This window comes from Dromiciops gliroides, chromosome 2 (assembly GCF_019393635.1).
Source record: "Dromiciops gliroides isolate mDroGli1 chromosome 2, mDroGli1.pri, whole genome shotgun sequence".
Taxonomy (NCBI): Eukaryota; Metazoa; Chordata; class Mammalia; order Microbiotheria; family Microbiotheriidae; genus Dromiciops; species Dromiciops gliroides.
The window spans coordinates 69,343,613-69,361,018 of record NC_057862.1 but is presented as its reverse complement, the minus strand read 5'-3'; positions in this window follow the sequence as shown (position 1 = coordinate 69,361,018).

Here is a 17,406-nt window from a genome sequence, read left to right as displayed (position 1 = left end):
AGAAAACTCCATTCTATGTATGGTTCCTTCCACAATGCCTCTCTCCATCCTTGTGCCTCTCAAGCCTTCTCTCTCTCATTCTTTTCCAGGAAAAATACAAAGTGGTGTTTAGAGGATGCCTTGTCCTTTTGAATCATAGACAAAGCTCTGAGGTGATTCCTCTTCATTTAAGAGAGAAGTCCAGACTCCTCAAATGTCCCTTTGAACTCTTTACTCCCAAAATAAATTTATTTCATTAAGTATTTCTCAATTACATGTAAAAATTTTATATCATTCTTTTAAAAAATTTTGAGTTCCAAATTCTCTCCTCTCCTCCCTCCTCCTTGAGAAGGCAAGCAATTTGATATAAATTATGAATGTGAAGTCATGCAAAACCTATTTCCATATTAGCCATGTAAAAGAAAAGATAGACCAAAAAAAAAGTAAAATAAAGAAAGTAAAACAAACGTATGCTTCTATCTATGTTCAGAATCTATCAGTTCTTTCTCTGGATGTGGATAGCATTTTTCATCATAAGTTCTTCAGAATCATCTTGAATCATTGAGTTGATCAGAATAGCTATGACACTCACCACTGATCATCACACAATACTGCTGTTACTGTGTGCAAAGTCCTGCTTACTTCACTTTGCATCAGTTCATGTAAGTCTTTCCAGGTTTTTCTGAAATCATCCTTTCTTACGGCACAATAGTATTCCATCACAATTATATACTACAACTTGTTCTCTCATTCCCCAATTGATGGGCATCCCCTCAATTTCTAATTCTTTGTCATCACAAAAAGAGTGTCTATAAATATTTTTGTACATATGGGTACCATATTGTGCTGTTGCTGTTGTTTTCATGTTGTGTATATGACTTTTAAAAAAAATAAGACCTGTGATTTCATCAGTTTTGGGAGCTCCAAGGAAGGTACTTCCTCTACCAGGGCCAATCTGTACCTCTATGCAATTTGTCATTTCATACTACACCTTGGTCTCTTGACCAGTTCCTCTCACTCCTGTCATTCCTCACACATGGGCATCGCCCAAGACTGGCCTTGGCCTTCTCTTCTCCCTCTATTCCCCCTCTCTTTGAAAGGCTGCTTGTTCTCACTGCCTCAACTATCACCTCCTTGGGATGATTCTCACTTTAAAATCTCTGGCCCTGGCTTCTCTGAGCTCCAGAAATACCTTTCTAAGACTGCCTTACTTTGTGATTTGCGTCCTCAGCATAGTTCTTTGCATATAGTAAGCACTTAATAAATGCTTCACTCATTTATTCAGTCAGTTATTCAGTCAGCCATCTCAAACACTTGCCTGGGGGATATGGAGAGGTTAAGTGACAAGTCTGGGTCAAGCTTGACCCCTGATTCCAAGTGTTTATCTGCTCTGCCCTTTTCTGCCTTTCTGTTTTATTCTACCCCAAACTGAAAACGCCTTGAAGGCAGGAACTGTGTATTCAATTCCAAAATCAACAAAGCTTTACTAATCACCAACTACAGGTGCCAGCTGGAGATGCAAAGATGAATAAGTAAGACTTAATCCCTGATTTTAGGAAGCTTACAGTTTAGTAAGGGTGGAGATGACAGGGATGATGCAAATAATCATGATACAATAGAGAACGTAGCTGCATGACAGAAATTCAAAGCACAGCAAGGTCTAAGGAAAGAAAATAGTGGAATAGTGGTTGGGGGGGGCAGGGAAGCTGCTTGAAGAGTTAGGAATTGAACTGAATGAGAAGGATTTCATCAGGCAAAGATTTGATGAGATTTAGAGCTAAAAGGGATAGTAAAACCCAGGGCTTTGTAACCTGGATAAACAGATACAGATATACATATATGTATGACTATATTAGTGAACAGACAAGTCATTGCCTGATTTGTTGTTTGTCTGGATTTAAGAAGTGATGTAGAAAATATTGATAGTGCAGAATAATCTTAGAAGTGTAAACATAGAAATATTTGCATATACTGTATGTGTAAATTCGTCTTGTTTATAATTATCATAGGATAGGTCACTGTAATGTTTTGTTTTTTTGTTTTTTGGGGGTTTTTTGCAGGGCAATGAAGGTGAAGTGATTTGCCCAGGGTCACACAGCTAGTAAGTGTCTGAGGTCATATTTGAACTCAGGTCCTTCTGAATCCAGGGCCAGTGCTTTATCCACTGTGCCACCTAGCTGCCCCCCCATAGTTTAATATAGTTGGTTTGCTCTGTAATCTTATGCATTTTATTTCATGTATTTAAAACATTATTCTAAGAAAGAGTCCATAGGCTTCACCAGATTTTCAGAGGGGTCCATGACACACACAAAAATTAAGAACCCCTGATATAATCCAATCCCCTAATTCTATAGATTAGAAAATAGGTCCCCGAAGAGGTTAAATTTGTTGCCCAGAGTCATAGAACAAAGATCAGAATCCAGATTTTCTGAATGAAAATATAGGGCTCAATTAGGAGTTGTGACAGAGCCAGCTCGTACCAGTTCTCATGAACCAATTGATAAATTGTCAGAAATCACCTCAGAAATCAGTCCAATTTATTGTTTCGTTGTTTGTCTAGACTTAAGAAGTTATGGTGATTCAACTTAAAAGAGTATTGTGTGTACATTTCTTTCCCTAGGGAGCAGATTGTTAAACTTCTGGTGTTGTTCTACTAGAGTACATTGACTTTCCATATAGAGTTTGAGGTGCCAGTGGAACATCCAAGTGGAGGTACCCAGAAGGCAAATGGAAAAGTATGTCTGGAGCTCAGAGAAGCCAGGACTAGTGATATCGAAGTGAGAATTATCTTCTTGGAGGTGATATTTGAAGTTATGAACATGTGACTTTGATGACAGAAGAATAGATAAAGAAGAGGGGGACCAAGAACAGGGTCTTGGGTAATGCCCACATGTAGAGGATGTGAAGAGAGAGAAGAATCAGTGAAAAGGACAGAGAAGGCGTCCTCTGAGAAGCATGGAGACAGTGTCAAAGAAGTTGAGGAGCAACTGGGAAGCCTGAGGTTGGTGGATCTACTGAGCTTGGAAGTCCTGAATTGAACTGGAACTAAAGCCAAATGAGGAATCTGCACTGTCTGTCAGCTATATGGCAAACTCCTGGGATTGAGGGGCCACTAGGCTGCTTAATAAGGGACAAATAAGCCCAAGATGGAAACAGACCGGGTCAAAGCTTCCATGTTGATCAGCTGTAGAATTGGGTCTGAGGGTGGGTGCTACATTTCCAGCCTGGGTAAAATAGGAAGACCCAGGAAGAAGGAGGAGAAGGAGAAAGAGGAAGGAGAAGGAGAAAAGAAGAGGGAAGAGGAGGAGGAGAAAAGAAGAGGGAAGAGGAGGAGGAGGAAAACATATAAAGAAACAAAGTATATTTAGATACCACCCCCCACCCACTGAATCAGCAAATACAATTAAAAGCATTAAAATCCAGTGCTAGCTAGGTTGTGGAAAAAATAGTACATTTATTCATCAGTTGTGGAATTACAAATTTGTAGACTCCTTTTGCAGAAAAATCTGGCAGAACATAGTAAAAGTGTTTTTTTTAAATATCATACACTTGGACCCAATAATTCTATTGTTGGGACCATAACCTGAAAATGTAATTAAAAACAATTAACTCCATCCAATCAGAGATGTATTCAAAGGATAGGGGAAAATAAAATCAAAACTGGAAGCAACCTATGTGTTCAACAGAGGGGGAATGATTAAATAATTGTGTTACATTAATGGTATGGAATGCTATAATGAGATTACTAAGAGACCAACATGTATGAGAAGTACAGATAAATCTGGAAAGGCCTTTATTAAACAATATAAAGCAAAAGAAAAAAAGAAAAATATGCAAAGAATGGAATGCATACTAACCACAGATGATATAAAAATGAATAAATGAATGGACAGAATATCTTGATGGGGAATTAGAATAACTAAAAAAAGTATTATGATACTTTATTCACTGAAATGAAGTAATATAATGAAAATAACAAATAAAATTGTTTGTAAGGATCTCCAATGTTAAGTTCTAGTAAAATATTTGATTTTTTAAAATTAAATTTGATTATATTCCTTAGTTCCTAACACATCATATTGTATACAAAAGACACTCAATAAATGTTTATTGAATTGAATGCTGAAAGGCCCTTCTCTTGCATTTTTCTCCTGATAAATATTTCTTTCTCCCAATGTCCATAGGTAAAATATCCTTAGTAGCTCCATGGGAAAGTAGCACTTTCCTCAGAGGAGGATCAAATAAAATCACATCATGTTAATAAAATACTATTTTTTCTTCTTTGTTTAATTTATTACTGTCTGAAATGCAGTGATGTTCACAACACACATTTACCAGGGCCAGTGTTCCCTGTGGACAGGCATAAAATAAAACTATTAATATGATTATTAAAGCATCTGTCAGCATGTTGGTGTTCTACAGCTCTGTTAAACACGAAAAACAGAGGGTGGGTTTTTTTTTAATAGTGTTTGATCATTTGAGGGCTTTGTGATCTGTGAAATAAACATCAACTCCACAAATAGGAACATAATTAATCCAGAGCCCAGACAATAGAAAATTATTCCTTTTGGACTGCGGCCAGCCTCTGTTCCCTGGATATCAATTTTCTGCTAAAGAAAGCTTCATTACTGTCCCTAGGCCCTGCTCTAAGCATCTGCAGTCACAAAGAACCTTTTGGAATAATCAAGGGCAATGAGGATGGTGTTTACCTTGACAAACGGGGTTTTAATTGGTTAAAAGCCCTGTAGCACAAAGGGGGTCCAGATTTCTTTATCTGGTTCATTCTTAGTCAAAAACAAAGGCCACACAGTGAGGTGGTGGGTTATGGGTTTGTAATAAAAAACACTGTGTTCAGGTTAAGCCCTCCCCTCAAGGCAGTCCCAGTACTATGGATGTTCCCCTGTTAATCCCAAGTCCCTTACGATTTGGGGGTTCAATGAGCTGATAATGATGAAAAATCTTTTATCTTTAAAATCCCCTACTTTTCTATTTTATTTTAAAAGTCACTCTTCTTCCGCTCCCCATTCTATAGCCCAAATGGACCAACCCATGCAATTCAATCTTTTTACTAGATTGTACAATGAAGCTAGTTTTCTGAATCATGTATAAAAGAGCATATGTGTCCAAGATGTAATTTTATATCTGGGTAAAAATGGATATCTTTTAATTTATTTATGTATCCCTCAAGAGATTTCATTTCAAGCAAAAAGTTAGTGACTAATCATAGGAAAGGGGTTGAAGTATCTCCTTTTTCCATCCCTCTCTCTTTCTTTCTTTCTTTCTTTCTTTCTTTCTTTCTTTCTTTCTTTCTTTCTTTCTCTCTCTTTCTCTTTCTTTCTTTCTTCCTTCCTTCTTTTTTTCCTTCCTTTTTTCCTCCCTCCATTCCTCCCTCTGTCTCCCTCTGAAAAAAAAGGTAATTCCATACAAACCTTAGTAGACAAGGGTATTGAGAGCCTTTATTTACCTTATTGCCCAAGTGTTCCTACAAACTCCATTCTGCTGCAGGTGGTGAGAACTCCATCTCCACCATTAGTTCCAGATCCTCCTTCATTGTGACTTTGGCCAGTCCTTTTTCCCACTCCTGTTTGCCCTTCTGCTCCAGGGATCCTCTATCCCCATTCACAGACAGAGCCAGAACAGTGTCCGGGCGAGAGCTCTGCTGGGATATCTTTCTCTTCCACAGAAGAGTTGTCTTCTACAACCTGCTCCAGGTTTACTCTGCCACTGTCATTGTTTCTGCTCCTTCTGGCAACCACTGGGTTGGTGCTTTTCTTAATTAAAAAGGTAGTACCTTAAATTAATATTGCCTTGCAGAGCGACAGACAAGTCTTTGCTTTTCTAATGGAGTTACCTCTTCTTGGACAAGTCTACAGATGACATCACTTTAGTTGAATACTACAATTCCTTCTTTCAAAAAAGAGTATTGTTATGACCAAACAAGAGATAGAGAATATTATGAAATGCAAAATGGATGATTTTGATTACACTAAATTAAAAAGTTTCTGTACAAACAGAAGCAATGCATCCAAAATTAGAAGGGAGGCAGAAAGCTGGGAAACAATTTTTATGGCCAGTACTTCTGATAAAGGCCTCATTTCTAAAATATATAAGGAACTAAATCAAATTTATAAGAATCTAAGTTATTCCCCAATTGAGAAATGGTCAAAGGATATGAACAGGCAGTTTTCTGATGAAGAAATAAAAACTATCTATTCCTGTATGAAAAAATGCTCTTAATCACTATTGATTAGAGAGATGCAAATTAAAACAACTCTGAGGTACCACCTGACACCTATCAGATTGGCTAAAATGACAAAAAAGGATAATAATAACTGTTGGAGAAGCTGTGGAAAAATTGGAACACTAATGCATTGTTGGTGGAGCTGTGAACTAATCCAACCATTCTGGAGATCAATTTGGAATTATGCCCAAGGGGCTATAAAGCTGTGCATACCCTTTGACCCAGCAATACCACTTTTGGGTCTTTTCCCCAGAGATCATGAAAAAGGGAAAAGGACCCTCATGTACAAAAATATTTATAGCTGCTCTTTATGTGGTGGCAAGGAATTGGAAGTTGAGGGAATGCCCATCAATTGGGGAATGGCTGAACAAGTTCTGGTATATGAATGTAATAGAATACTGTAAGAAACGATGAGCAGGAGGAGTTCAGAGAAACCTGGAGGATCTTGCATGGGATGATGATGAGTGAGATGAGCAGAACCAGAAGAACATTGTACACAGTATCACCAACATTATGTGTTGATCTACTGTGATGGACTAGATTCTTCTCACCAATGCAATGGTACAGAAGAGTTCCAGGGGACTCATGATGGAAGAGGATCTCCAAATCCAGGGGAAAAAAAGAACTGTGGAGTATAGATGCTGATTGAAACATACTATTTAGTTGGGTTTTTTTGGCAGGGCAATGGGGGTTAAGTGACTTGCCCAGGGTCACACAGCTAGTAAGTGTCAAGTGTCTGAGGTCAAATTTGAACTCAGGTTCTCCTGAATCCAGGGCCGGTGCTTTATCCACTGTGCCACCTAGATGCCAGAAACATACTTTTGCTTTTGGTGCTGTTGTTTTTCTATTTTGAGGTTTTTCCTCATTGCTCTGATTTTTCTCTTATAACATGACTAATGCAGAATATGTTTAATGTTATTTTATATATATAAAACCTATATCAGATTACCTGCTGTCTAGGGGAGAGGGGAGGGAGGGAAGGGGAGGGAGGGAGAAAAATCTGAAATTGAAAAGCTTGTATAAGCAAATGTTGAAAACTATCTACGTGTAACTGGAAAAAAATAAAATACTTTTATCAGAAAAAAAGAGCATTGTTGTCTTTTTTATATATAATCATTGTTCTTAACAGTATCCCCTACTCAGCAAGTCTTCTCTTGTAGCAAAGAAGAAAGAAGGGGGGAAAGGAGTTGAGTAAAACTATCCAATACATCAACTGTGTTTGAGAGTGTATATAATGTTCCACACCCTTTGTTCCTCACCTCTGCAAAGAAAAGAGGGAGGTGTGTTTTCACAACTATTCACCAGGGCCCAGAAATTTCAGCCTCTGGTTTGGAAACAGCATTGATTTCCCCATAATATATTGTAAGGAGTGGGAATCATGGGGATTCCTACCCTTGCCATTAGGTTGATCATATCTCCCCTCCCTACATAGCATGGATATGTGCATTAGCACTTTGTTAAGACAGCAATTGACAGCTTCAGATTGCTTGCCTGTAACTATAATCCTGATTGGTTTCTATTGATTGGGGCTGCTCCCAAGACAATTGGCTGGCTAGGACTCAGGAGGATATCACAGGAACTGCCCCCTTTGCATCAGCACATAAAAGAGGGCCAACTCTGCACCCCTTTTTGTCTGTTCACCTTTGTCCTGTTCAGAAGACAGACCAAAAGGCAATAGGGTGTACCTGTACTGTATCTCCCTCCTCATCCTGCCAGGAACTAGGAGATGACCTTGGCAAAAAGGTACATAGGAGTGTTATGTTATATGTATTTTCTGCCATTTTTCTGAGCACTGTTCAAAGACTAGAATCCCTGAAAACTGACTTTCCCAGTCCAAAAGAGCAATCCTCAAGCATTTGTTAAGACCTCCTGTGTGCCAGGAGCTGTGCTAGGTGCTGGGAATACAAAGACAGAAATTAAACAGTCCTTGCCCTCAAAGAGCTTATACTCTATTTGTAGAATTTACAATTACACACACATGGGTATATACAAAGAGTCACAAAATAAAGACAAGTGAATTTTGTGGTGAAGCAATAGTAGCTGAGGGAAATCAGATAAGGCCTTTGAAAGGTGGCATTTGAACTCACCTTTGAAGATATTAACTAAAGCTAGGGGGAAGAGAGGATCCAAAAAGAGGCCCTGAATCTAAACTCAAATCAATGGATTCAGGTTCAGTTGTGGGGTAGTCTTACCCTAAAGGAAGAGGAGCAGGCTTTTTTTTTTTCTTCTTAAACTCTCTGGCTTATATACCTTCACCCCGGGGTAGAACTCTGCAGAAAATTTCTTTTTTGGGTGTTTTTTTTTGCATTTTTTTCAGGGCAATGAGGGTTAAGTGATTTGCCCAGAGTCACACAGCTAGTTAAGTGTCAAGTGTCTGAGGCCAGATTTGAACTCAGGGAGTTCTGAATCTAGGGCCAGTGCTTTATCCACTGTGCCACCTAGCTGCCCCCCAGAAATTTTCTTAAACTAATCTTGAATGTAGATCATATCTAAGATCTCCCCTAAAAAGGATTAACAGATTTTCTTCTAGAAAGATACTCAATGAACAAGGTAAACACCAGGTATGGGACAGCTATTTATTTCTTCCATCACAAAAGAAATGCCCAAAACACAAAAGACTCAGAAGCATACATTAATAAATAATTAAGGGGGCAGCTAGGTGGCACAGTGAATAAAGCGCTGGCCCTGGATTCAGGATGACCTGAGTTCAAATCTGACCTCAGACACTTGACACTTACTAGCTGTGTGACCTTGGGCAAGTCACTTAACCCTCATTGCCCCGAAAAAAACAAAAACAAAAACAAAACCTAAACAAACAAAAACAAATAATTAAGACACGAAACACTTCAGGGGAATACTGCATTGTACAGCGCAACTAGGTCATACACAGAATTTCGGGTTTGTCAACAGGAAGGCCTGAGTTCAAATATGGCCTCAGGTACCTAACTAGCTGTGTGACCCTGGGCAAGTCACTTAATCTCCATTTGCTTCAGTTTTCTCAACTATGAAATGAAGATAATATAGCACCAACCTCCTAGGGTCATTGTGAGGATTAAATGAGATGATATTTGTTAAGTGTTTAGCACAAGTCTTGGCACATAGTAGGCATTTAATAAGTGTATTTCCATTCCTATCTTTTTTTTAGATGAAATGTCACGGGGGTATTTCTTTTCAGGCAAGATCCATAAATTACTCATTCTGTTATTATTCACTTCTTATCCAAAGGATCCTTGAAAAAGGAGGCACAAAAATCACCAGAGGTGGTTGCAGCTTCCTGAGAGATAACTGTTAGGTTGAAAGAATTTTCACTCTGGGCCATGATTTAGTCTTTCTCATTTTTCATAAAAGTTTTATTATTTTCCAGTTACATGTAAAGATAGTTTTCAACATTTTTTTCATAAGATTTTTAGTTCCAAATTTGTCTCCCTCCCTTCCCTCCCACCTCCCCAACACAGAAAGCAATCTGATATAGGTTATCTATGTACAATCACATTAAACATATTTCTGGATTACTTTCTCTCTCACTTTGAGCTAGACCTCCATCTTGATAAAAGTCTCGATAGTTTCACTTTGGATGTGTTTACCCACAGCAGTCAATGCTTTGGTCCTACCTACAAAATGACTCAAGAACCTTATCTTCTGGACAGCCAAGCATAAATAGCTCATCCTCTTAATGGTAGTCATCTCCTCCTAGAAGTCGTGCCATTCCGGGAAGCACTTCTTGCTGCCAGTCAGCAACTATGAATCTGTAGCCCCACAAACTCCAGAAGTAGCCAGAACATCTGGAAAATGTCCATCTTTTAGCATTGTTGTCCACACACCTATGCTCAGGGAAAGATACACAAAGCAGAAAAGGCAGCTGAGGACTTGAAGTACATACATTCTCAGGCTTCCCTAGACAAACACATATTCTTGATATCACTACTATAGCTGCTGCTGGGGAGGGGAAGGGAGAAATTCAATCCTCCCTGCTCCCATCCTTTTTGGAAAGTCCAAGGGAGAGCTGGCAGAATCCCATATAACAGCCAAAAGAGGGGAAGAGAGTTTTTTTCTTCCTCAGTTTCTCTTATAGCCTACTGAGTGGATGGTTCATCCTAGCTCATCTTCCGGGCATCTTGGATACAGACTCCTGTCATGGGGACTTAGGGACTAACTAGAAGTTGTTGGTCACATACATCCTTTAGCAAGAGGCCAGAACACATATGTTCTACTGCAAGAGACCGGGGCACATGCCCTGTATCAGAGAGCATCTCATAGAATATACACAAAGGGGGGGGGCTTCACTTATATTCTTTTTTTTTTATAAAAGTATTTTATTTTTTTCCAGTTACATGTAAAGATAGTTTTCAACATTTGTTTATATAAGATTTCCAATTTCAAATTTTTCTCCCTCCCTCCCCTCCTTCCCCCCTTCCTTAGACAACAGGTAATCAGATATAGGTTATATATATAATAATATTAAACATATTTCTTCATTAGTCATGTTATAAGAGAAGAATCAGAGCAATAAGGAAAAACCTCAAAATAGAAAAACAACAGCCCCCAAAACAAAAGAAATAGTATTGTTCAATCAGCATCCATACTCCACAGTTCTTTTTTTTCTGGATTTGGAGATCCTCTTCTATCATGAGTCCCCTGGAACTCTCCTGTACCGTTGCATTGGTGAGAAGAATCTACTCCATCACAGTTGATCAACACACAATGTTGATGATACCATGTACAATGTTCTTCTGGTTCTGCTCATCTCACTCATCATCAGTTCATGCTGCAAGTCCTTCCAGGTTTCTCTGAACTCCTTCTGCTCATCGTTTCTTACAGCACAATAGAATTCCATTACATTCATATACCAGAACTTGTTCAGTCATTCCCCAATTGATGGGCAACCCCTCAATTTCCAATTCCTTGCCACCACAAAAAGAGCAGCTATAAATATGTTTGTACATGTGGGTCCTTTTCCCTTTCGCTTCATGTATATTCTATGGGATGCTCTCTGATATAAAGGACCCCAGGAATTCTAAAAGACACAAGTGAAGATGGAATGAATTCCAGGCCCAGGTGGTAGTTTATGCAAAGTATTGAGATGGGGGGCGGGGATGAAATGTTACATGTGAAGAAGAACATACAGGCCAGCTTGGCTACTGCAGAATGTGGAAACAGCAGGAACAGTTACAGAGTTTGTTGTTCTAGAGTTCAGTGCACAGTTGTGACACATCTATCTGGAAGCAAGGGCATGTAGTTCTCTATGGAGACATGGGGGCAGAAAGAAACAGTACTTGGGGCAAGAAGCAGCAAGATTTTTGGCAGGAGAGAAGAGAGTTGACTATGGACCTAAGAGAGAACTAGACTTGGCAGTCAAGAGGAGAACTTCAGAGAGGAAGAGATCCAGGAAGCCCTGCAGACACACACTCACCCAGCAAAGACAGAACTAAGTTTCACATGAAGAGAAGGGACCTTGGGGTCCTGAAGTTCCAGAAATGTGAGTTGCTTTGGCCCCTTGGGGCCAAACACCTTTATGCAACAATCTCTATTCAATGTACTGAATGTCTTATTCTGTGTCTGTGACCTCTATCGGTACCTGGCTTCATCATTCCTCTGGAATCATGGTTGGTCATTTTGTTGGTCATTTGTATTCTTCTTCCCCCCCTACACCTGCCTCCCCTCCAGGCAATGAGGGTTAAGTGACTTGCCCAGAGTCACACAGCTAGTAAGTATCAAGTGTCTGAGGCCAGATTCGAACTCAGATCCTACTCAATCCAGGGCCAGTGCTTTATCCACCACACCACCTAGCTGCCCCCCCCATTTGTGTTCTTAAGTACTCCAAAGTTGTTTTTCTTTACAATTTGTTACTCTGCAAATTATTCTCCTGGTCCTTCTCACTTTATTCTGCATTACTTAATTCATACAAGGTTTCTTTGAACCTATCCTCTTATTAACTTTTTAATGGCATGCTTGTATTCCATTACAATTGTATATAGCATAGTTTATTCAGTCATTACAGTCTTTGAGAACATACGTGCAACTGAACCCCAACCCTGGGAATGTAGGTTGCACTTCTTTCTCTGCTCGTACAGAGTGCTGTGTCAGGCTCTTCTCCTTTAATAGAAGAAACTCGAGAGGTAAAAACTAGGAGTTCTTTAATGAGCATCAGTCTGGGTTTGGCTTCCCTGCCCCTAGAGCACTTAACATTTACCCTCCTTCCCTGTGCATAGTAGGAACTTTTTAAAATTCTTTTTTTCTTTTTAGTGAGGCAATTGGGGTTAAGTGGCTTGCCCAGGGTCACACAGCTAGTAAGTGTTAAGTGTCTGAGGCTGGATTTGAACAGTCTCTGTCTTTTGTAGGACCTGAAATCGGTCCAGAGTTGCTACTTAATTGCTCCTTTCCCCTCTTGTTTGTTTCTAACTTGATACTTGGAGTGAGAGTTTTCAGATAGGATGAAGAGAGGAGGTTAACTAGTGGCTCCTGCCATACTGGCCTCTTCTCAACACCCCCACACACCCCCATTCTCTCTCTGTCTCTCTCTGTCTCTTTCTCTCTGTCTCTGTCTCTATCTCTCTCTCCTCCCCCAGCTGCCACTTCCCACAGCTCTCCTACCACAGTCCTCAGCTCACAAGTTCCTGGAGATCTGGACAAAATTATAGTCCACTCATGGCTAAATCAGGGTCCCAGTGAACAAGGCTGGGGCTCTCCAGCATTGCTCATAGAGATTCTAGAATACTGCTGTCTGTGAGAAAGGCTGAGGGTGAAGTTATTTCTCTAATTTCTGCTAGGTTTCCCCAGTACACAGTTCTTATCCCGTAGAATCATAGAAACTCAGTTGAGAGACTTCAGAGATCATCCATTCAAATTGCATCTGAGGGAGAAATCCCCTCAACAATACTACTGAGAAATAATTTGGCCATCACTATGCAGTGGATAGAGTGCCAGTTCTGGAGACAGGTGGACCTGGGTTCAGATACTTAGTAGCTGTGTGACTCAGGGCAAGTCACTTAACCTTGTTTGCCTCAGTTTCCCTGTCTGTAAAATGAACTGGAGAAAGAAATTGCAAACCACTCCAGTCTCTTTGCCAAGAAAACCCCAAATGGGGTCACAAAGAGTCGGACATGAATAATAAAAAAAAAATGAAGACCTGCAGTGATGGGAAACATACTCCTTTCCAAAACTGACATCTTCTCTATACAGTGGTAGGAAAAGCCTCTGGGAGTGAATTATTTAGCTTCCTTTGATAGGATCTGCCACCTGTAATGTGACTTTCAACAAAACTAATTTCTTTTCCTTCATTGTTGTTCTGGATGGACTTTTCTTTGGACAGCATGACTGTAGTGACACTTCATGATCCATAGGATCATAGAGATTTAAAGTAGAAAGGAATCTTAGAGACCCTTAAGGCCAACTTATTTTCTAGATGAGGAAACTGAGGCATGGAAGGGTTAAGTGACTTACCCAGGGTCACACAGTTCATGCTGTACATGCACAAGGCTGGGTTTGAACCCAGGTTTTCCTGACTTCAAGCCCAGTGCCCTAACTTCAAGCTCAGCCTCCATTTTGAGAGATTCCTTTCCTAAGCAGAAAAGAAACATCTATCCGTGTTAAGTATGGTTTATTGTAATCCTTTTTGCTTTCATGCTGAGCTAAGTTTTCTTTGAGGCGGGATCGCCACTTAGAACTTCATCGTTTGCATGCTAACCATTCGACAGTTTTAAGGGTTTTTTTGGTAGCTTTGGCAAGAAGTCAGACTGTACTTCCTCATCTCCCCTGACCCTTCTAGGATAACAGTAGCATCTTCCAAAGTCATTCCCAGGATAATTATTAGTACCTGAACTGGGCAGCTTGCCCGCCCTGAGCTAACAGCTGCCTCCCCCAAATCACAGGTCTCTTCTGCAGGCTAATTACAAAGAACTGCCAGTGATAGGCCTTCCCTGAGGTAAATCACCTTTATCTAAGGTCACTGAGGATCTTGTACGTATGTCAAAGCTGAGTTACCCCAAAGACCGATAATGAGTTCAGAACAAGCTGGTGAACTTAGTCACATGTGTCCTGCCTAATTAGCACACCGAAGTCTTCAAGACTGATTGAAAAGTGAGGAAAAAAAAGAAGTGGGGGAGTGAGATAATTGCTGATAAGTAATGTAAGAGATACAGCTTTTTTCTCTATATAAATGGAACAAGGCATTGGCAGACAGAAATTCTCCAGTGTTCATTGCTCAAGCCTATGGAGAACTCAGCTCCTGAGGGGGCAGAGAAGCCTCTTGAGAGGCAGCTGATCAGGAGGTTTGGAGAGGACATCCGTACATTGGCTCTAGGAAACTTCCGGAGCTTCTATTACTATGGTAATCCCTAATGCCTGGGCAACTACCTCCGCTACTGAAACCGAAAGTGAGCATTAGGGCCTTAGCAACAGCCTCAAGGAAATTGAGTCTAGTATCAAGAACCTGAGATGTATAGAAACCGTGGATAGTCATCACCATGGCACCCCAGGCATAGGAACAGAGCTGTTGATGCCAGAAGCAAGCTCAAGGGCCAAGGGGAGTGACTGGGCAGTTTTAGAAAAGCAGACCCAAGGTGATAATTCAATTTCCTCTCTTCCTTGATAAGAGAGCTTGTATTCATTCTGAAACTTTTCTTTCTTTCTTTCTTTCTTTCTTTCTTTCTTTCTTTCTTTCTTTCTTTCTTTCTTTCTTTCTTTCTTTCTTTCTTTTCTTTTCCTTTTTTTTTTTTGCGGGGCAATGAGGGTTAAGTGACTTGCCCAAGGTCACACAGCTAGCAAGTGTCAAGTGGCTGAGGCTGGATTTGAACTCAGGTCCTCCTGAATCCAGGGCCAGTGCTTTATCCACTGCGCCACCTAGCTGCCCTATTCTTTATTTCTTTACAGTTTATTTTACATCTTTGGTCACCTAGTATCTAAGTAAATATGAAGATAAAACTGCAGTTAACTATTGCATTACTGATCTGCATGGGTTTCATTTGCTCAAAGCAGGCTATGACAGATGAATCACACAGAAGAGAGATATTGATTTTTTAAAATGAAATATATAAGTGGATAGACCACTGGCCCTGCATTCAGGACGGCCTGAGTTCAAATCCAGCCTCAGACACTTAACACTTACTAGCTGTTCGACCCTGGGCAAGTCACTTAACCCCAGTTGCCTCACCAAAAAAAAGAGAAATATACACATATACACACATATATATATATACACATACATATATATACATATATATGTATATATATATATGTATGTATGTATGTATATTCTCCAGAAAGAGATCAGTTCTTTAACTTCTAGAGAAAATTCCCGGTATTTGGGATTCAGAGCTAGAGCAGAGTTGTCACATCTCCATATTTTTGTAGCTTCCCCAAAGCAGAGAAGAACCAATGAATCAGTCTATCTTGAATGTAAAGTGGTCCTGGAAGACTGTTGAAGCTTGGATCTGGAAAACAAGGCATTGCTTCTAGCAATTTTCTCTTTTTTGTTCCATCCCTCCACAAGTGGTTGTTGTTGGGTTTTTTTTTTAAATTCAGGGGTTTTTTAAGGGGAAAAAAAAGCTTATCCCTCAGGGAGTGGAGCCAAAGTTACTGGGGGGGGGCAGGAGGAGAGTTATATGCCTGAAGACTGAATCTCTCACACTAGGGTGAGGGAGCCAGGCCAGAGGGAGTACCTAGTCTTGCTCACCGTCTTTCATCTTCTGTTCCACAGGCTACCTGAAGCACAGCATCCCTATTATTACATAAACAAGAGCGGATCCAGCTTCACATATTACATTGCTTTGGAAGATTTTTCCTGCCACCCTCCAATGAATTCTGGTGTTTATACAGGCAAGACAAAGGCTGGAGGGAGGGAAGGGGGACAGCAGTAACTTTAGAGACTCAGAGCGTCTCTTCGGAGACCAAGAGCCCAGGAAGTAGCTTTTCATGTTCCCTGAGTGTACTGTCCAGCTGGACCACATCCTTCAATAAACCCACTGGAATATATGTGAATCATGCGTTGAGTTTTGCTTTTACTTTTTACTGATGGAGAGGAAATATTTACCATGTCCCTATCCATTTAGGGAGCATTTGCTACTAAACACTGAGGGACAGGAGATTGAGCATCTCTTTAACCCTTAGAATTAGCCCCTTGAATCTATCTCTGGTCAAGGATTCCATTACTTTGCTTCCTTCCTCCCTCGTATACTTTACTATTCATGCTAGGTGGTGCAAGGGATAGAGCACTGGTCCTGAAGTTGGGAGGACCTGAGTTCAAATCTCACCTCCGATACTTACTAGCTGTGTGACCCTGGGCAAGTCACTTAACCTCAATTGCTTTAAACATCTGGGGCCATTTCTAGTTGTTCTAATATATATCTCTTGCCACTGGATCCAGATGGATCTGAAGGACAGTGATGCTGGTAATTTTGTAAAGTCCCGCCTTACTTAAATCCAATTCAGTGCAAATCATGACCTCACCTCCCAACGTCATGGTCCTCTTTGAGAATGAAGGACAAACAAACACCATTCATGCTGAGAACTTTAGGACCTTCTCATGCAGCTCCCTGGGGCCACCAAGCCCTAGGATTCCTTATTTCACCACCCCGATTTTCTTAGCTATTTCTTGTTTTGGTTTTTGTTGTTGTTTTTGTTGTAGCTGGGCAATGAGGGTTAAGTGACTTTCCCAGAGTCACACAGCTAGTAAGTGTCAAGTGTCTGAGGCCGGATTTGAACTCAGGTCCTCCTAAATCCAGAGCCGGTGCTTTATCCACTGAGCCACCTAGCTGCCCCTTTCTTAGCTATTTCATGACAGAGTGTCCTGAAGTAAGAGCTAATATCAGTCTCCAATACCAGTTCAGTGTCCTATATCATTGGATTTTCCCTACATGCTAAACTCTAGCTCTGATTGGCCTTTATCTCAGTATCACTATTTGCCTCACCTTCAGATTCTGCCTCAGATTCAAAGTGTTTCTTCCCCTCCCCTCAGTAGAACAGCAGCTTTTGGAGAATGTGTGCTGTTTATCTCCATAGCCTTATGTTTTTTTTTTATTTTTTGTTTTTTAGTGAGGCAATTGGGGTTAAGTGACTTGCCCAGGGTCACACAGGTAGTAAGTGTTAAGTGTCTGAGGCCAGATTTGAACTCAGGTCCTCCTGACTCCAGGGCCGGTGCTCTATCTACTGTGCCACCTAGCTGCCCCCATAGCCTTATGTTTTAAACAACA